The sequence below is a fragment of the Pelophylax lessonae genome (assembly GCF_965119305.1).
Source record: "Pelophylax lessonae genome assembly, chromosome: 3".
Classification (NCBI taxonomy): Eukaryota; Metazoa; Chordata; class Amphibia; order Anura; family Ranidae; genus Pelophylax; species Pelophylax lessonae.
The window spans coordinates 604,596,669-604,611,417 of NC_138770.1; positions in this window are offsets into that span (position 1 = coordinate 604,596,669).

Consider the following 14,749-nt stretch of genomic DNA (forward strand, 5'->3'; position numbering starts at 1 on the left):
TGAAGCACTATTCCTACCACTGACACCAATGACAGGGCACTGTTCCTCCCCCTAATGCAAAAGATGCACTGGTTACTCCCTCTGACACCAGGACAATTTCTACTCCCAGTATGAGTGAGAGCAAAATCTCTAGGTATATAATTCTTGGTTAAGTCTAAACTCATGAGCTGCAAAGGCTTTTAAAGTGTCAGCTATTAAAATAGCAAATGATTTTGGTGCCTTCCCTGGGATAGGGATCAACTGGGATAAGTCCATTCTTTTTCTCCTTGGTACTTAGTCCTCTCCTCCTGTTACAAACACCCCAGTTGTGTGGACCACTGAATTTAGGTACTTTGGTATACGTGTTGATACTACCATCCAGACTTTTGTGGAACTTAATTTGTTACCCCTGTTGCGTTCCCTATCCCAGAAATGCAACACATGGCGAAACCTTCCGTTATTGACTATAGGTAGAGTTAACCTGGTTAAAATGATCTCCTTACCCAAGTTCCTAATATTTTTTCCAGCAACAACCCCATAATTATCCCCAGTTTTTTTAATAGACTGGATGCTATTGTTGATGCATTTATCTGGGCCGGTAGGACACCTCATCTAGCCCGCTCTACATTAGGACTTCCACTTAATCGGGGGGGGGGGGGGGGGGCTCTCCCTCCCTGATTTTTGATTGTACTATTGGGATACGGTGTCGATCACTGTGTGATGGTGGTTCTCTCAGCTAAAAGACAACCCGGCAGTTACTCTTGAGGCAGCTGTGGTAGGCTCAGTACCGTCAGCAATTTTGATCTTTTTTGGGGCCTCTGGGCTCATCCTGCACTTACTGGCTTAATGAGAACCACCATTGTAGCCTGGCACCAGGCACGGGCCAAATATCGTAAACCCTCCACATATTCCTCCCATATACCTCTTTGGGTCAACGCCACTCTACCCCATCTGTGTATGATACCTGATTCTCATATTTGGACCTCTCGAGGGATTGTGGGTCTTAAACACATCATCTCAAAGTGTATGTTTAAAAGCTTTGCGGAACTTAAGGCTGAATTTCATCTGCCCAGTAAAATGCTTTTCAGGTACTTGCAGCTTCGTAATGCAGTGCTTTCACAGTTCTCTACTCCTATTGTTCTGGAATCTGACCCGCTAGAGGGGCTCCTGACCGCTAGGGAGTTGGCGAGGCCTCTGTTCTCCATTTATCTCCATCTATCAGTTGCTCACTTAAATTGGATGGGTTGTATCATAAATGGTGGACAGATATACCGGACCTCACTGAAGAAGACTGGGAAGATTGTGTGGGCCACTATGCTACTACTATGGTGTCAGCCAGGGACAGGTTTGCTCAGGTTAAGTTCCTGCACAAAGCCTACTTTACCTCTGTTCGTTTGGCCAATATATATCCTGCTGTCAATCCCCTATGCAACAGGTGTCAGTTGACCACTGGCTCTTTCTTTCATATGGTATGGACACAGGGCCGGATTAACATAGGGACTATTGGAGCTGCAGCACCAGGCCCCTCCAATAGGATAGGCCAGCCCAGCCAGCAGTATGAGCCTGATTTCTCCTGTCCATAAATGTCTATGGGACAGGGGAAGCTGTTTGTAAATGTAGGGGTGGCTGGCTGCCCCTGTGTTGGCTCAGTGTGATTATTAAAGTGTCACGGACATGCCCTAAAATCCAGGAATATTGGGCTTCTGTGGTGGAGGTCTTAAATCATACTTGCAACCTGTCCCTTGGTCTGGATCCCAGGGTGTGGCTGTTAGGGGTACTAGACGATGCAGAACTAGGTCGTTATATTAAGTTATGTGTGTTCTCCTCTTTCTATGCCGGAGGGAAATTTTCCTCAAATGGAAGTCGGTACTACCTCCCACCATGACTTCCTGGCACACAGCCATTAATGTCGTACTACCTCTGACTTACCTATGAAAGCCAAAATTGCCCCAGGAATTCTGACAAAATTTGGTCGGTCTGGATAGGCTTCTGGGGTACCTGATTTGAGATCCGACTGGTTGCTTGCTTACTTCTATTGATGTTTATTACTCCTATATATATGGGCTGATTTTTCTGCTCCCCTTCCCCTCCCCTCTTCTCTCCCCTTCCTCTCCCCCATCTCTCTTTCCTGTCCTACTCCCAAATGTATCCTTCCCCCCACTCTCCCCTGTCTTCACTGAGATCCCGAAACCATGTTGTTTTCTATTAATGTCTACGCAAAGTCGCATACCTCCCAACTTTTTGAGATGGAAACGAGGGACACCTATTACCAAGAGTATTCAGGCATAGGACACCCCCCTGGCCACACCCCCTTAACCACTTCAGCCCCGGAAGATTTTAACCCCTTTCTGACCAGGGGGTATTTTGCGATTCGGCACTGCGTGACTTTAAGGGACAATTGCGCGGTCGTGCGATGCTGTACCTAAACGAATTTAACGTCCTTTTTTTCCCACAAACAGAGCTTTCTTTTGGTGGTATTTGATCACCTGTGCGATTTTTTGATCATGCGCTATAAACAAAATCAGAGCGTCAATTTTGCAAAAATAACAATATTTTTCACATTTTTTTTATATGAAATTCCCCCCAAAAAAATGTAAAAATCAAAATTTTTTAACATTTTCTGCCAATTTGTTTTATGCTACATATGTTTGGTAAAAAAAAATCACAAAAAGCGTATTTTGATTGGTTTGCGCAAAAGTTATCGCGTTTACTAACAAAGGGAAAGATTTTTGTCATTTTTGGTTTTTTTTTTAACGCGTAATGGCGGCGATCTGCGATTTTTTTTGCGGTACTGCGACATTGGGGCGGACAGATCGGACCCTTGACTGACATTTTTGACACTTTTGGCGTTACCAGTGACATTACTGCAGTAATCAGTGCTATACATATGCACTGTTACTGTAAAAATACACTGGTAGTGAAGGGGTTAATTTTATTTGAGAGGGAGGGGCTGTGTGTGTCCCTAGGGGCGTGATTCTAACTGTGATTGGCTGTGGCTTGTGCTGTAGGAACAATGATCAACGGTCCTACATAGTAGAACCGTATGATCAGTGTTTCTACACAGGGGAGAATGACAGGCGGCTTGTTTACACTAGCCGCCTGACTTTCTCCCTCTGCACCGACGATCGCAGATTGAGCGGCGGACATCGGGTCCACCGGTCACGCGCGCGGGGGGGCCCGTGACCGCGCGGGAGCGCGCCTCCGGCGGCACGCGCCCGCTCCCCAGAGCCTCACAGGCTAGTGACGTTTATTTACGTCACTTTGCCTGTGAGGGGCTGACCGCCGCAGTATATCTACTTGCGGCGGTCGGCAAGTGGTTAAAGGAGAATTGTACAAAAAAATGATTAGCTAAACCCACAAGTGATTTTTTTTTTTTTTTTTTTACCACTACTATTCTTTTAAACTGGCTTTTAACATTTAAAAATGCAGCCATTTAGAACTTGGATGAAAGGTTTAGCACTGAGAAACACTTTTTGAAAGATAAATAGAGCATTTTATATACAGCTAGATAGATCAGACCAAAATGAAGAACAAATGAGGAGGAAAGAGGGACACTGTCCAAATCAGGGACAGTCCCTCGAAACCAGGGACATTTGGGAGCTATGTCTACCTTGTATTACTGCTGATCACTGATCTCACAGTGACTAATTAATGCCTCTCCCACTGATTTTCATATGTATTGTACCTTGGCTCTGGTCATTTCGACCTAACATACTGTACTTGAACGTTCTTACTTTGATATCTAGATATCTAGAGTATATTTACCAGCTGCAGTTGTTGTATTTGGTTTTCCCTTTTTTTTTTTTTTTTTTTTTTACCCAATAAACACTACTTGTTAAAAAAAAAATGTCAGCTATGGAGATTTTTGGGTACCATAGTTTTTCTCTATTTTAGGGGTGCACACAATTTTAGGACTTGACATGTTTAGTATCTGTTTACTCAATACAACCCCATATTTTAAATTTTACCAAAAAAAATGGGTACTATATTATATGTGTGCACTAAATTTCATTTTATTTTTTTTCTGTAAATATGCATTTGATTTGCAATAGATGTCGTATTATAATCACTTCTCTGGCAACTTGTATTTTCTACCTTTCTTCCATCTCACTGCAGCAGTCTCTGTCAATGTCTTCAGCATTTGTCACTTCCTCCTTAGTAATCATGGTGATGGGCAAGCACATTAGGGCCCGTGTTGATGGACACTGGGATTGTGTTTTTGGCGTCAGTTTGAGATGCTTCTAAGATCATTCAGCATCTGGCCTGAAGGTGACCTCCTGCTGACCTGCATATGACCTGCTTCAAGTGGGTTTTGAATTCCTATATACTTAGAATGGAAAAGATGTTTGAAGTGAACAAAAATGTGTTCACACAAGCCTTGTGCTATTAGTGGTTGCCTACTAAGAAGATGTATTGGGAGTCATCATAGGTTTGTTTGAAGTCATCTGCCTGAAACGAGCCTTACATCTGCTTGAATATGAAAACGGACATCTTTCAGCTCACATTAGGGAATTCCAGGGATGGTCCCTGGAAATTAGTTCCAGCTAGTAGAGAGACACAGGTGACACCTGTCACTGGGACAGGCATGCACAAAAGAAACGACTAATTACAGCAACTGAAATCTTCATTTGATTTTTTGTGTGTGCTTTGAGATGAGGATGACAAGTCAACCTGAAGCCACATCCTGTAATAAATGAATTAAGAAGACTACATAGTATTACTCATATTCAAATAAGCATGGTTCCTGGCAAGTCCACTACCTGTCAGCAGGAAATAAAGCACAGCCATTGGCATATTTGCCAGGGTTTCTGTGTATCTGCCATGTGTTTATTTTTTCCTTCCAGTCATATTAAAGAGGACCAGTCAAGGCTTGGCTTTTGCAAGAATCTGGCCTAAAAGTGTATAGCCACATTTTTAAAACCTCCATCAAGTAATTGTTTGCTGCCTGTCTCCTGTTGGGAAGATGCAATAGAAAGTGAGAGTAAATTTCCCCAAAGTGAGGGAAATTCCCATCTAGGGCTTTATGTACACATAGCCTATTATGGCAGCAGAAAAACGCAAAAGCGGCAAAATGTGCCAAGATTTTCCACTGATTTTTCCAGCATTTTGGGGCTTTTTCTATCCTGAACGTGATTCTTTTGCGTTTAGGAGAGGGAGGTTGAACTTCCTCTAGAACTTACTCAGCAGCTCCTAAACGATCCTAAAAGCCTATGTCTACATGGACATGGGGAAAAAAATGCCAAAAGCTCCTAAACTCAACTTTAGGAGCTGAAGTGTACATGAAGCCTTAGACAGTTGTCACCAGAGCAACTATTCCCATTGGAAGTTTTCCTCTAACCTTTCTCTTGCACCCCTTACAACTTGGGGACAGAGGGGTCTATCGCCTGACTGGGACAAGGACTGCAGATAAAACACGACAGAGGGTCTAACATCTTCCCCACAAATTGTAATACATCATTTAGGCATTTCTATAGAATTTTCAAACTAATTATATACTCCTGGAGTAAAAATTTAATAACATGTTATTGTTTATGGTATTAAAGCGGTTTTATCCCCCCCCCCCCCAAAAAAAAAAAAAAACACTGCAGGACAATGGCATAATGTGTTAGTATGCAATACTTACCTTAGAACGAAGCCCTGATGTGGTTGCCCGGACACTGCTGAGGGAGCAGACATGTTCCCTCTGCATCTCTTCTGGGTTCGGCAGCTCCGGCGCTGTGAGTGGCTGCAGCCGCGATGACGTCACTCCTGCGCATGTGCGCGGGATTTCACTTTCCAGCAAGGAGATGGCAAGGAGTCGGCAAGGAGCTCTGAAGGTCCGGCAAGATACGCTCTGTGTGGGGAGATGGAGGTGTCAGATCCCCGCTGTCCTCTATGGGGGAATCGGATGAGAGCGGATCCTGTAGGGATTTGACGGACAGGATCGGATTGGATGTCAGCGGACATGTCTCCGCTGACATCCACTGCCCCATAGAGATGCAAGGGGCATCTGTTCAGATCCGCTTGCAAAACTGACAGGCGGATCTGAACGGTCCGCATGTGTGAAAGGGGCCTTACATAGGTTGGTTAGAATAGGTGTTGGGGTAGGGGGGTTTAGCATTTTTGAGAGTAGTTAGGTTTTACCTGAAATTCTACTTTAAAGTGGAATTCAAGCGGCAAATATTAGAAAACAGGAATCGGTAAGGTTTCCAGACAACACTGATCATGCTCAGCTGAAGCCAAATTATAAAATAGGACTTAAGCCCCGTACACACGTACCGATCGTCGGCCAAACGATCGGCCGTCTTTTGTCCGAGGGCTGTCTTGTCTGTTGAAAAGTGCAAAAGACTGCACATGAATTTTGTCGGCCAACAACAGCCGACTGCAGAAGTGATGTCATGTGATGGTTAACTTTCCGTGTGTTTTTTCTTTTCTGAGCATGCCCAATCTTGCAAATCTGCTGTCTGTCGGCCGAAATCTGTACTGACTGGCGAACAATCGGCCGTTCTGGTGTTGGCCAACAAAAATTTTAATGCTTGCACGACAGATTCTGTTTGGCCGAAAATGCGCTGTCGGCTGTCGGAAGCATCATACTAACAAGCCTACAATCGGCCGATCGGTCGTCGGCCGAATCTTTACGGCCGACAATCGGTACGTGTGTACGGGCCTTAACTTTAGGCTTTTGGCCCAAAGTCTGAAACCATTGGTTTATGTAAATATCAGCATCATCAAAATCACACTACAGATGAAACAGGTGTGTGGACCTAGACTTTACAGAATGGAGAATAGGTCACACTGCAACCCCTTCTGCAAACTTCAGACTTGCCAGATGCTGGTAAAAATATCCCCTGCATGACTAGGTCTAATGAAAAATGTTTTCACAGCTAAGCCACAAACAAGGGAAAGAAGGAAAGAACGTTCGAAGTGTAACTTCGGCCAAGAGTTTTTTTTTTTTTCCATAGAGTGGGGAAGCATTAGAACTTCTATCACAAACATTTACGCTGGTGCTTGTTACCATTAGCTGTCAATGATAGCTCACTTTGCTGTCAATTAGAAAGCCTGGCCTATTCACCTTCTTGTTGTCACCGAATATCTGTTGGCAGCTTGGAAGAGGCCCACCTGCATACCTACAGCAGTACCCTGCTTTCCTATAAGTACCGGGTTTGGTGCTCATTTGAGGTCTGAAGTGCATGCATTGGGGCTGATCTGAGGTCTTAAGTGCATGCATTTGGGCTGATCTGAGTTCTGAAGTGCATGCATTGGGGCTGATCTGAGGTCTGAAGTGCATGCATTGGGGCTGATCTGAGGTCTGAAATGCATGCATTGGGGCTAATCTGAGGTCTTAAGTGCATGCATTGGGGCTGATCTGAGGTCTAAAGGGAATGTATTGGATGGTATTTATTCCGGGCAGTGCACACACACAAATCATTGCATGCACTATTTAGCAGTACTGTCAGTGGCAGCTGATCAAAAGGGGGCGAAGGGGCGCCGCCCCCCATGGCTAGTCACCGTAAAATCAGCAGTAAAAAAAAAAAAAGTGTACCTTTAATGGTAGCGGGGCACCGGACACACTGCTGGCTATGGAGAGGGGTGGGGGTTTTGGCATCATGTGCCTCTTTCTTGTAAGCTGATTCGCGTCCTTTTAGAGTGTCCTCGGGGCGCAGAGCGATGCCCCCAACACTCCCACTCACGATTGTCGTCCTGTGATTGGTCCAGGACATCTGACATCATAGGGGCGGTGCTTGGGCATCACTCTGCCTGCTTCCCGTCTGAGCCTCACTCCATGCAGATGTCTTTCCATTGTCTCTCTCTCATCTCTGCTACACAGGACGCTGAGGACTCGAGTGAGGACCGGTCGGATGGACCGATTCAGAGACTCCGGACAGGACAGTGCTACCAGGGCAGCCAGCCAGCCAGGAGGGCAGACAGGACAGCTTTTTGACTGAGAGAGAGGGAGGGAGCCCTCAGCCCAGTCGATCCCCAGAGTTTTGCGAACACAAAAGGTGAGTGGAACTTCTGGAAGCAACCCTCCATCACCAGCTTGCAAGGGAAGTCATCCCGTACATCAATAGTGCAATGTGGGTCCATTCATTCCATGTAATACCCTATCAAGCCTAATGTGCATTGTGGTGATTCGCATTCCATAGATGTGGTGGCTGCGTTAGTTTTCTTTTTTCAAGAAGTACATTTTCAGAAAGTATAGCTAATAAGGGTTTATCCTAAAAAGCAGAATTCCTGTCACTTTCCATGGGATGAATAGGCAGCACAAACATCTTTATCTTGTCTAAACTACTATTTATTTTATTTACTATAGGTACTTATATATAGCTCTGTCAATTTACACAGTGCTTTACACATACTGTATATTGTGTATCCACATCAGTCCCTACCCTCAAGGTGCTTACAATCTAAGGTCCCTAATCTCATCAATCCACCATGTAATGGAGATGAACAATGGCTGATATGTTTGTCCCAGCAGTCCCCAGTGATATCAATTGCTGCCCCCCTACAGAGGAGAAATGGGTATACAGTAGGCAGGAAATATGTTATTCACAGAAGCACCAGGTAAAAATAAAAGAAACAAAGCCTGAGAAAAGAAAACTAGTGCAGCCACCCTATTTATTGACTGGTATGCTGCATTATGTTACATTTTTTGTTTTAAGTTTAGGTACACTTTAATGCCTCGTACACACGTTCAGATAATCGGACGACTTATCGTTTGCATTTTGTTGCATGATACTAATATCGAATTCAACAATGCATATAAACGTAGAATTTTTTCCATACGATTCCGGAAAAGCTTTCTGGTTGCTTAGCTACGTATCAGATGGTGCAAAACAAAAACAATGGCAGCCAGGCTTTTTCCGTGCTATTTTAGTGTTTCTGATCATGCGCGGTCTTTGTTGATCGATTTTTAGCGGATGCATACTGTACTGATTAAACGATTGTCGTTCGCTAGGCTATCATACGACAGAAGTTTATCCCTTCGGATTTTGTTGGACGAACTGTCGTGATCGGCTGTCTAAAGCTGTGTACTAACGATCAGATTATCGTGCAATCATGTCGAAAGCGATTATTTTCATACGATTAGCTGGACATGTGTACGAGGCATTAGGCCCCTTTCACACAGGGAGTCCGTCAGGCGGACTCAGTTTTTCTCAGCGGGGGATTGATCTGCCGTAATTATCTTTCACATTATGGAAAAAAATTGGGCTAACTTTACTGGATTCTTATTTTTTAATTAAAAAAAGTGATTTTTTTCCAAAAAAATTGCGTTTGGAAGACCGCTGCGCAAATACGGTGTGATAAAAAATATTACAATAATCTCCATTTTATTCTCTAGGGTCTCTGCTAAAAAAATATATATAATGTTTGGGGGTTCTAAGTAGTTTTCTAGCAAAAACAACTGATTTTAGCTTATAAACACCAAATGTCAAAAATAGGCCTAGTAGGCAAGTGGTTAAAGCAGAATTAAGCCCTCCTATCCTTTACGGCCAAGGAAGCTGCTTCTGTTTGAATCTGCAACTGCCATGATGCTGCACATGTGATCAGTTATAACACAAATTTGATCGTTTGACAGTTTGGTGGAGGACACAAGCAAATGTGACAGTTAGCAATTCCAACATTCTAGGAATGTAACTGTTCTAAAACTGTTAAATCAATGGGTTTAGTTCCCCTTTATGATTTACTGCTGCTCAGAGGCTCTAGGCTTCAGCAAAATGGCAGACCCCAGCAAGAAGAAACAGGAGCAATGCTGGAGGCAATTTACAGCACACACTAATTTTAGTAGCATAATTATTAATGTGGAATATTTGTTCCTTGCTAAAGAGCATTATTTTTTATTAAGTTGTTATGGGAAAAGTTCTGCTTTGAGTATTAAAACGTTGCACAGTGCCTCTTTTAATTTCTTTACGTGACCAAACACCTGCATAGGTTTCTTCTCACCAATGCAGCTCCAGGTCTACGAGCACAGTGCAAAGTTCATTTTTAGGGTGGAACTCCGCTTTAAGCATTGTCCAGAGGGCACTGCGCATGTTCAGGGAAGAGGGAGGAGGGGAGTTCCTTTCGGTTTGGGCTGACTCTTTCAGTGAATGCACAGAGGCTTGTACACAATGCCGGCCTGGGGAGCAGGCACACGAAGGTGGCTCCATGGGACCTTCTGAGGGGATGGAGCCACCAAAAAAGTAATGGGGAATATACATTTTCAAGCAGGATTTAAAAACAACCACCTGCAAAAAAGAAAAAAAGGGGCACAAACAAAGTCAGTTTTGATGTCAACAACACATATATCTTCTTTTTTTTTAATTTGTTATTTAGGGCATATAATAAGGGTGTATTCACATGGGCGATTAGCACACACTGGGAATTCCAGTTGCAAGAATGTGGGAGTTCCGGTAGCTGAAATGACTGGTGTGCACAGTGCTGCAGTCGCTTAGCCCAAACAAGGCAATGACAGTCAGCTATCTGTGACTGCACTGCCAGCAATTACCTGCTGTGATCAGGACTGGACACACAGTTTTTTTTTAAAGCCCGTGGTGTGTGAACACACTCAAAAGACTTACACCCCGTGCATAAAAAAGTGCACACACACAAACATGGGAAACACAAAAAGTGCACAAGGCGTACAAATAGCCCTCCTCTGAAGAGGGAAGGCCCTAACCCTGATCCCCCGGGGCGCAAGGCTCCTGACAGGGACTAAGGTATTTCACTTGGTCCTGCCTGGCCGAAACCAGGCAGGCCCCGTTCTCTGGGAGGACTGCCGAAACAGCCCACCCCAAGTACTAGGTGGGGCTCCCCCAAAGGGAGACCTCTTGAGAGAGGGCGAACTAAGCCAAAAGGCCATATCCGCCCCCTCCCAAGACTTTCAGGGCAGGCCCGAGGACCTACACCATACTCATCGTGCCGTGAACATAATCAACCGCCACATAAAAAAGGACAAACTGTGAACACACACAACACAAAAGAGTGGGGAAAGGGGAAGAGGAGAAGTGCCGGTAGTGTCAAAGTGCAAGACCTTGACAGGCCCCCGGCCAGGAATAAAAAAATCCTCTGGTGCTGGCCAAAAGGCCCGTCCCAAGAGGCAGGTGCGAAAAAAGTGTGTACGTGGTGCAGTGACCAAGGTGCCAAAAACTCAAAAGGGAATTGCGCCTCACCAATGAGAATTACGGCACCCCTGGGCTGCCACCCCAGGGGCACGTACACCATGGGCTTTTTTCGGTCCCGACCTCCGGCCAGACCAGTGTAGCCTATCCCCACCAGCAGACATCAGAACCTGGACAGCTTACGGAGAGCCCACCTTCAACTGGGGACAGGCCTTTTGCAAGGCCAGAATCAAAACCCAGGAGAGAAAGCCCTACCATCGCCATCCCATTCCTCCCAATTACATCCAGGAGCAATTCCACCGGCCACAGGACTGGACACACAGAATGTATCCAACCACAATCATCTGTCCCTAACCACAGGTAATTGCATGTTGTGCAGTCACAGAGAGCCGCAGCTGCCTGTCATTGCTTTGTTTGGTCCGAGCGACTACAGCACTGTGCCCACTCCTGCGCACACCCTCCTCCACAGTGTGCGCTGATCCCCCATGTGAGCACACCCTAAGAATGTAAACAGTTACTGAGTAACTCTATTACTGAAACTTGTTATACACTCAGAAGCTGGAAGACGTGGGGGAATTTTTTAAAAAAACTGGAGCAGCTGTGCATTGCAACCAATCAGCTTCAACGTATTAATTTAAAAGGTTAGTTCACCTTTACCAAAAAACTGCTTATGCAGATAAGGGACATCTGTAGATAAAAGCATACTATGCAGCTCTGGTCGGGTGTCAAACTAGTGGCCCTCCAGGTGTTGCAGAACTAAAAGTCCCATCTTGCCTCTGCCTATGGGAGTCATATTTGTAACTGCAAAGCCTCATGGGACTTGTAGTTCCGCAACAGCTGGAGGGCCGCCAGTTTGACACCTGTTCACGGGTGTTGGCCATTTCTGTATTTCTAGAAGCCTTGCTGGAAAGCTGCCGGGATGTTGCTAAGAGCTGCCCTAATGTTACTGTTCTCCTCCACTATCACAGGAGCGAGCTCTCAAATACTGAGCTCAGAGCTACTGCCTCAGGGGAGAGAAAAAGCATGTGAGGGAGTCGTATCTGAGAAGGAACTCATCCAGTAATAGTGTCGGTGAACAGTAACATCCTACAGCATGGTTTCTCAACCAGGGTTCCCCTTGAAGTTGCTTGGGGTTCCTTGAGCACTGGGCAGTTTCTGCCTCTTAGATGAGTTCCCAATGACACCATTGTTCCTTTTTTCTCTCTGTAAGGGGGTAATTCTTCCCAATGATGACAAGAGTAAGGAACATTCTTCCCACTGACTGTCACACTAAAGTGTCATGAGTTGTAGATTTTTAATTTTTAGCAGGGGTTCCCCGAGACAAGACATTTATTTCAAGGTGTGAGAGGGAAGGGGGGGGGGGGTGCTATACAAAAAATTCATGGCACTTCATGAACTTTTTGTATAGCACCCCCCCCCCCCCACACACACACTATAAACATTATATAGAGCCCCCGTTATTTAATTCATTTGGGGATAGTGCCATTAATTTTTTGTATAGCACCCCCTCCTTCCTTCTCACACTATACAATTTATATAAACGGATGGGAGACCCCATTATTTATTTTTTAAAGGGTTTCTCTGTGTTGAATAGGTTGAAAAAGGCTGTCCTAGAAGTTTTCCAGTCAGGCTTCATGAGGTACATACAAGGTGGTATTAAAAGTTTCAAGACTAGTTTTGTAACACACCAACAGATGGCAGCACAGGGCTGCAGGCACAGTCACAGGGAGCTTCGACCTTGAAAAGTCAGTTTGCCAAATGACATCAGGGTTGATTTACTAAAGGCAAGTGCAGTCGCTGTAGACTGGAGGGGGACATGCAAGTAATATAAAAAACAGCATTTTTTGCTTGCACATGATTGGATGATAGAAATAAACAGAGCTTCCCCTCATTTCAGATCTTCCCCTTTGATCTACAGCGGCTGCACTTCCAAATGCACTTGTAGTGCACAGTGGATTTGCCTTTAGTAAATCAACCCCATTGTCCTGTGTACATCGGGAGCTGTGTAACTGGTGCTATTCCGACCATGTGTGTTACCCTGTCTGCTATTTTATCATGGACAACAAGATAGAACAAAGCAAACGTGAAATTTTTGTTCAAGGTGTTTTGAGTGGGAAGCGTGATTATCCTCCGACGATCATCATGCACATTGCTGAATGGTTTTCGACATTTTCGAAGATTGAGCTCATTGAAGGTCTTCCTGATCTCCCGTCATTTTCCAGTGATGTTTTTCTGCTCTTGAAGCGCAAGTGCCACTTCAAACACCTCGAACGACTCATTGCGGCATTGCCATAAACTTGCCGAATCATGTCTCTTTCATGTCAAATCATGCCTCTGTCATGTCAAATGTCTCTGTGGTAGAATTGCCCAGTTTCATGCAAAAGTTCACATTTGCTCTTTGCTTTAACTTGCTGTCCATGATGAAATAGCAGACGCGGTAACAACTTGGTCAGAATAGCACCAGTTGCACAGCTCCCGATGTACACAGGATGGTGTCTTTCGGCACACTGACATATGAAGGTCGGTGCTCCCTGTGACTGTGCAGTCAGCCTTGTGCTCCCATCTTTTGGAACGTTACAAAACTAGTCTCAAATCCTTTTTATGCCACCTCGTACACGGCCTCCTCCTATAGCAAAGGCATTATTCAAATTTTTCTATTGAAATCGCCCCTGAAGTCACAAAAAGTAGCGCAGAAACTGCTTTTGCGAATCGGTACAGCACCGCAAAGTCGGAGTCACACCCATGCAATCTGATTCTGCAAATCGCACTGCGTTTTCCAAACTATTTTGCTGGGTGTCAATAATTTAACATACACTTCACAATTAGTTTGCATGAACAGGTTGCGATTTTGATGCAGTGCAATTTTGCAGCGAATTTGCACCGCATCTAGTGTGAACCGGCCCTAAGCCCAGGTTCACACAGAGGGCGGGTTTGAAATTGCGCAAGTTCAGCTGAACTCGCACCATTTAAAACCTGCATGTCAGTGGGAGTTGGGGGGCTAATTGAGAGACATCTGTGCAGGTTCCACAGATGTGCATTGAAAATGCCCCCGAAGTTCCAAAAAGTAGTGCAGAAACTACTTTTGGGAATTATCACAGCACCGCAAAGTCGGCATCACACCGGATCGGACAGTGCCGTTGCAGGCAATAGACTGAGATTTGGCATGTCAAATCGGCCCGATATGAACGGGGTCTAAAGGTGAAGTAACCCTTTATGCTTCGGAAAGTAAAACTAGAAGCTGATTGGTTGCCATGCACGGCTGCTCCAGTTTTCATAAATCCCCCCTAGAGTGTTTCCAGGGTTGGGTTGCCACCCGTCCGGGATTCATCCGGACAGTCTGGGTTTTGAATCTTGTGTCTGGGTTTTAGACCATCTGAAACCTGGACACAATATTCAGAATGGACTGTGGTTCACCAAGTACCACAACTACCAAACGCATAGGTATGCACAGGGGCCCCACCTTCATACACAAACAGGAGAGGAGAGAGGGCTTAATCTACTCCTTCTCCTGCCCCTACCCCTTTGTGTGCCCACCCACACTCCAATCCCTGGTGTTCTGTGCCTCAGGAAAGAGATGTGCGGGCTGGAATTTTGAAGCTTAGCAAATGACAGATACATTGTGGATGAAAGGTGTTGATGTCTGATCCTCCATCCTTGGGTGAGTGAGCTTACCATCCACTGTCTGTGAC